This window comes from Tupaia chinensis, unplaced genomic scaffold (assembly GCF_000334495.1).
Source record: "Tupaia chinensis unplaced genomic scaffold, TupChi_1.0 Scaffold000047_1, whole genome shotgun sequence".
In the NCBI taxonomy this organism is placed as follows: Eukaryota; Metazoa; Chordata; class Mammalia; order Scandentia; family Tupaiidae; genus Tupaia; species Tupaia belangeri.
The window spans coordinates 7,532,573-7,539,707 of record NW_006159505.1 but is presented as its reverse complement, the minus strand read 5'-3'; the positions used below and the strand labels follow the sequence as shown (position 1 = coordinate 7,539,707).

Below are 7,135 nucleotides of genomic sequence, written 5' to 3'. Positions count from 1 at the left end.
GGTGGGCGGGAGGGGGGCAAGCTGGCTGGTGTCTTCCTTCTCCGCTTGTCCACGAGGGCCTGAAGGTCAGGAGGTGCTTTGTTCTGTGCTGCGACCGGGGCCGGGGCGGGCAGGGAGCTGGGCCTGCTCTGCTGCGGGTCCCCGTGCCGAAGGTGCAGAGCCCGCAGCGCGGGCGCTCAAATCTCCCGCTGGTCCGCCGGACTCACGTGCCGGAACACAGTGAGGTCCGGGAGAGGGTAGGAACCGCGGCCGGACCGCTCAGATGTTTCATCTTTAAGGTGGAGATGTCCAAGGACCAGGAAGTCCGAGGACATTTGTTCGGAATTTGCGTTTTCCGCAGGGTGACTGTCCTGGCGAGCCTCTGTCGTTCAAACTGTAAGGTTAACGGGGATTTTTGTTCGTAAAATTCGTTGTCTAGGGTATGTTCTACAAGGGAAGAAAGACCTTTGTGTTTCTTAGTTGTTGTTGGAGGATGAGTAGTGAGAACGGGATGGTGGCACACAAAAAGGGGATTTAGACCAATGAATGTACTGATGGAACTTGATCACCCAGTCAGAGTGGGCAGCTAGTCTATTTCACTGTTTAAAACGATCCTTCAGAAGAGAAAGATAAAAATTAAACAGTTGGTTATGTATGGGAAAGTCCCGTGTACTTTCCTTTTGGAGATGGAGAGAATTCACATTTGAATCTTTTAATCTGACTAAACCATTTTTTAACCCCTCCTTTTCTAACTGCTCCCTTTCATCTCAGCAAAGGATTGTGAGATAAAGATAAGACTTTTCAGCGTCTGTAGTTCTCCATCTAAGCTTCCTTAGGGGGTGGGAAGGCAGACCATGCTTGGTGTCTAGTAATGTGGATTCCAGTGGAGAAACATTTAGACCTTTAGCGTGGGCCTTTAGACCTCTGTGTCTGGGTGATTGGACACTTTTCTACAAGAAAGTCTGCCCTTTCTTCATGTTCTTGAAGGAGTCTTTGAGGGCCTCTAGTGTGTGCTTTGGGTCACATATCCATTTGCTTTACTTTCTCTGAAAGTAATCCCTGCTCCATCTTCCTGCATTTCAGTTTATTATATGAAACAGACTTGAGAAAATTCTCTCAAAACTGTGCATGTATGTGGATTAAGTTATTGGACCTAAAATTGTAAGTATTTTTAAGTTACTGCCTTCCTGCAAAAGTAACTATATCTCTGAATGACTAATGACTTTTTGTACACCGGGACTCCTATAAGCTCTTTGCATGCATCAACTCATTTTCATAATATCTCATCTGTGAGATAATTAACAGTTACTGTTTTTCTATTTGTCTACTCAGAAAACTTACGTCCCTAGAAGGTTAGGTATAGTGACTTATCCAAAGTGACAAGATTTGGATTAAAACCCAGGCAGTTTACCTTTGTCCAGAATTACTACTTCTGTAGAGGGAATGAAAGGATTTTTTTTTTTAAGAATTATCTTTAACTTTATTTATTTTAACTTGACCAGAGAGGGACAGAGAGAAAGAGAGAGGAAGTGAGAAAGCAAGCCGCCAGGTCTAGGACTTGAACTGCAGTCAACCACGTGGGAATCCAGCACCCTTAAAATCATGCCACCTACCAGCCCCATTTTTCTTTCTTTTTTTTAAATGATTATTTTATTTAACTTTATTTATTTATTTTATTTGTTTTAATTTGACCAGAGAGGGCCAGAGTGAAAGAGAGAGAGAGACATGGAAAGTGAGAAAGCAAGCCACCAGGTGTGGGACTCAACCCATAGTAGGCCACATGGGAGTCCAGTGCCCTTAACCACCATTTTACCTGCCAGCCCTTAAAGTTTTTTTGTTTGTTTGTTTGTTTTGTTTGGCTATAGGGTGCATGTACTTGACAGAGAGACAGAAAGTGAGAAATCACCTCCCAGGGAGCATGGCCAAGCTGTAATCCCTTCTCCATTTTCCTCTCCGGATCTTGGGCACGCATGCACACGTGCGTGGGGTGAGTTGAAGCCATCAGGTCTGGGACTCAAACTGTGGTCGACTACATGGGAGTCCAGCGACATAGCCATTATGCCAGCTGCTGGTCCCCCAAAAGAAGTTTTAATGAGAAGTTTTGTTTTCATTATTATACCAAGTCTAACTAAACTGTAGTTTATGAAGATTTGAGCTTATAGATATTTTGTATCTCAAAATTCTGTCATTCTACAGAATGTTCTAAATGCTGCTGCTTTTTTTGGTTATTACTGTCTTTTTTGGAGTGAGTGCTTCTCATAGTAGAATTTTCAGATTATTTCAAACTGGGGTGAACATTTGTGGAATGAACTGTATGCAAATATAAAATGAATTTAGAGACAGGAAGATGATAGAATCAGGATATATTCCAAAGATTGAGTGACTAAAGGAGAGGGAATGATTTAAACATTAGTTCTCCAGTAGTTGTTCACTCATTAAGATAAAGTTGGCAGAAAAACAAAATCCTAGAAAATGAATTTTCTCAATTTATCAGCTGTTTTCTCATTTGTTTCTCATGACCTTTTTCTGAAATTTGAAGGCATCAGTTGAAGGGATCAGTATATTCTTACCTACCAAAAAGATTTCCTATTGGGTTGTCAGTTACAAAAGGATTTATTTTATAAATGAAATAGGTATGGGGATTAGAACCTTCCCAAGTTTACTTAGGGATGTTTTCACTGGGGGACTTTTTTTTAAGAAGGTTTTTTTTTTTTTAAGAATTACTGAATTTTATTTAAATTAATTAAATTAAAAATTATTTACTTATGGTACTCATTTATTTATTTTCATTTGACCAGAGGAAGACAGACATACAGAGAGAAGGAAAGTGAGAAAGCAAGCCACCAGGTCTGGGACTTGAACCATGGTTGCACTGGTGGGAGAATCCAGTGCCTTAACCACCATGCCACCTGCTGGCCCTTTTAAAGAATGCTTAAAGAAGTTTTAGCATTAGGGCAGGTGCACTCACTGTGGGGGGGAGAAATAGTGAGAGAGAAAGTGAGAAATCACTGCCCCCCCGGGGGGGGGCATAGCCACGTGCAATTCCGTCTCCAGTCTCCTCCTGGGATCTTGGGCACGCACACACATGCACCCAGTTTCAAGCTGCTGGGTTCTGGACTTGAACCAAGGTCAGCTACAGGGGAATTCAGCCACATAACTATTACACCATCTACTGGTCCCCTGCTGTTTAGTAGCTAATAAAGTAGTTCCCTCTTATTGACAGTTTCCACAGTCAACTGTAGTCCAATATTTTGAGAGGAACTAATCCCTTCTACATTCTCTTGGGATACTGGGCACACATACTTGCACACTTGCAGGCTTGAGTTTTAAGCCACCATGTCTGGGACTTTAACTGTGGTCAATTACATGGGAGTCCAGCAACATAACCATTATGCTATGTGCTGGTCCCTACAATGGGTTCTTATAGTTGTCCCGTTTTATTAGTTTTTACATTCTTTTTTTGTTTTATTTTTTAAGAGAAGTTTTTGCTATAGGGTGTGTGCACGTGCCAGAGAGAGAGAAAGCAAGAAATCACCCCCCAGAGAGGATGGCCATGCCCGAATCCCTTCTCTTTTATTCTCTAGTGATTTTGGGCATACATGCACACATTTGTTTCTCATTACTTTTTTCTTAGATTTGAAGGGATCAGTTGAAGCTAGACCTTTTTGGTCAGTAAGAATATACTGTAAAATGTAGTGCCTGGTCTGGATCTCAAACCACAGGCAACTATGTGGGAGTCCAGTGAAGTAACCAGTACACCATCTGCTGGTCCCTAGTTATTATAATCTTTTACTGTGTCTATTATTAAATTTGCTAGAGTGTGCATGTGCAGCAGGGAGGTGGTGTTAAAAACAACCTCTCTGGGTGATGGCGGCAATGCAGTCCCTTCTCCATTTTTCCCTTCTTACAGGATTTTGGGCACGCATCCATAGTTGCCTGGAGTTTCTCAAGCTGCTTGGTCTGGGTCTTATAGTTTGCAGTTAGCCAAGGAAAGTGAGAAAGCAAGCCACCAGGTCTGGGACTTGAACCATGGTTGCACTGGTGGGAGAATCCAGTGCCTTAACCACCATGCCACCTGCTGGCCCTTTTAAAGAATGCTTAAAGAAGTTTTAGCATTAGGGCAGGTGCACTCACTGTGGGGGGGAGAAATAGTGAGAGAGAAAGTGAGAAATCACTGCCCCCCCGGGGGGGGGCATAGCCACGTGCAATTCCGTCTCCAGTCTCCTCCTGGGATCTTGGGCACGCACACACATGCACCCAGTTTCAAGCTGCTGGGTTCTGGACTTGAACCAAGGTCAGCTACAGGGGAATTCAGCCACATAACTATTACACCATCTACTGGTCCCCTGCTGTTTAGTAGCTAATAAAGTAGTTCCCTCTTATTGACAGTTTCCACAGTCAACTGTAGTCCAATATTTTGAGAGGAACTAATCCCTTCTACATTCTCTTGGGATACTGGGCACACATACTTGCACACTTGCAGGCTTGAGTTTTAAGCCACCATGTCTGGGACTTGAACTGTGGTCAATTACATGGGAGTCCAGCAACATAACCATTATGCTATGTGCTGGTCCCTACAATGGGTTCTTATAGTTGTCCCGTTTTATTAGTTTTTACATTCTTTTTTTGTTTTATTTTTTAAGAGAAGTTTTTGCTATAGGGTGTGTGCACGTGCCAGAGAGAGAGAAAGCAAGAAATCACCCCCCAGAGAGGATGGCCATGCCCGAATCCCTTCTCTTTTATTCTCTAGTGATTTTGGGCATACATGCACACATTTGTTTCTCATTACTTTTTTCTTAGATTTGAAGGGATCAGTTGAAGCTAGACCTTTTTGGTCAGTAAGAATATACTGTAAAATGTAGTGCCTGGTCTGGATCTCAAACCACAGGCAACTATGTGGGAGTCCAGTGAAGTAACCAGTACACCATCTGCTGGTCCCTAGTTATTATAATCTTTTACTGTGTCTATTATTAAATTTGCTAGAGTGTGCATGTGCAGCAGGGAGGTGGTGTTAAAAACAACCTCTCTGGGTGATGGCGGCAATGCAGTCCCTTCTCCATTTTTCCCTTCTTACAGGATTTTGGGCACGCATCCATAGTTGCCTGGAGTTTCTCAAGCTGCTTGGTCTGGGTCTTATAGTTTGCAGTTAGCCATGTGGGATCCAGCCACCTTAACTAGCACACACCAGCTGGCCCCACTGTGCCTAATTTATAGGTGTATGAGTATGGGAAGAAGCATAGTATATGTAATAGTATATGTAGGGTTTGGTACTGTCTGGGCTTTTAAGCAACTGCTTGGGGACTTGGAACAGGTCCTGTGCAGATGAGGGAAGACTAGTGTTGAAAGATATGTTCATCATCATCACTGTATAGTCTGAATTTGTACTTAAGTCTTAATATTATTTCCATTAATCTATTAGGGTCTTTTTAATTAATTTATTTATCTAGCTAGTGGACATGTGTGCTTGCCACGGAGGGACAAAGGAGAGGAGAAAACACTCCCTGCCCCCCATGTGTAAAATGATCTTGCTCCAATCCCTTCACTATCTCTCCCTCCTTTCAGGAGGGATGCATGTTTGTACTTAAATCTTAAAATGTTTTTCAAGCACCTTGTTCAGGGACTCTTAAAATGCGTGCTTGGCCATGTGAGATCCAGCTGCCTTAATCACCAGACCACTGTGCTGGCCGCTTTATGTGTTTTTATTTTTTAAGACGGTGTTGAGTCATGTTAATATTCTCCTGCCTTGGTCTTGCAGCTGGAACTGCAGGTGTGCTCCACCACATCCGGCTTTGTTTGTTTCTTTTATTTATTTATTTTTATTTCAAGAAAAACAGTCTTAGCTTTAATCATTCAAAATAAAAAAATGTTGGGAACCAGCAGTTAGTGTAATGGCTATGTTGCTGGACTCCCACATAGTCGACCGCAGTTCGTGTCCCAGACCTGGTGGCTTAGAACTCACGCCGGGTGCGTGTGCGTAAGTGCCTAAGATCCCGAGAGGAGAATGGAGGAGAAAAGATTGCGGCATGACCATCCCCCCTGGGGGGTGATTTCTCGCATTCTGTCTCTCCGTCTCTCTCTGTCTGTCTGGCGAGTGCACGCTCCCTATAGCGAAAATCTCTACAAAAAAAATAAAATAAAATAAAAAAATGTTAAGAAAAATTTGCTTAAGACCTAAAGCCAGGAAAAAGATTAGGATTCTGTTCAAATAGTAGGTAGATACTAAAAACTCAAAAAACAGATATAGACAAAGCTAAAATCTAGTAACAAATGCACTGTAATTTTTTTTTTCTTTTTGAGAGGTTATTGCTATAGGGTGTATGCGCTCTCCTGAGAGACAAAGCGAGAAATCACCCCCTGGGGGTATGGCCACACCACAGTCCCTTCTCCTCTGGGGATCTTGGGCATGCACTCACGCATGCAAATGAGCCTGGTGTGAGTTTAAGCCACCATGTCCAGGACTCGAACCACTGTTGACTACGTGGGAGTCCAGTGACGTATCCATTACACCAACTACTGATCGCCTGATCGCCGTGCACTGTAATTTTCTTCTGAAACATTTTTTTCTCTCTCCATTCCCCTTTTCTCAAAAAAATTATTTAATTTCATTTGTTACTATTATTATTTTAATTTGACCAGAGAAAAAAGGAAAGTGAGGGACCAGCAGGTGGCATGGTGGTTAAGGCGCTGGACACTCCCACATGACTGACCACGGTTCGAGTCCCAGACATGGTGGCTTGCTTTCTCATGTTCTCTCTCTCTGTTTCTGTGTGTATGTCTCTCTCTGGTCAAGTTAAAATAAATGAATGAGTAAAATTAAATAATTCTTTAAAAAAAAAAAGAAAAGGAAAGTGAGAGAGCAGGCCACCAGGTTCGGGATTCGAACTGTGATTGGTCATGTGGGAATCCAGCACCCTTAACTACCACACCACCTGCTGGCCCTCCATCCCCCTTTTTAAGCTAATTTATTTGCCAAAAAAAACCCCAGAATGCTCATAGATATTTTCCAGTTCTGGAGGGGTCAGGAAGGGAGAGAAGTGTATGTTTCGGTTTCCAAAAAAAAAAAAAAAATGCTGAACAGCTCAAAAGAAAACAGAAATCCTTGGGACCAGCAGCTAGCATAATGGCTATGTCGCTGGACTCCCACGTAGGCGACCGC

At 42.8% G+C, this 7,135-nt stretch overlaps 1 protein-coding gene across 5 annotated transcripts in view; it reads left to right on the top strand.

Moving 5' to 3' along the window:
• Positions 1-7,135, top strand: part of NAP1L4 (nucleosome assembly protein 1 like 4) — a 77,617-nt gene that overhangs the window by 2,216 nt on the left and 68,266 nt on the right. The window contains exon 1 of one of the 5 annotated variants that reach the window (XM_027774409.1): positions 7-65. The exons of 3 other annotated variants lie outside the window; for them this stretch is intronic. The gene's annotated coding sequence lies outside the window, so the exon portion shown is untranslated. Of the gene's footprint in view, positions 1-6; positions 66-1,080; positions 1,141-7,135 lie in introns of those variants that run through there. One more of the 5 variants, XM_014590843.2, reaches the window with a different exon arrangement.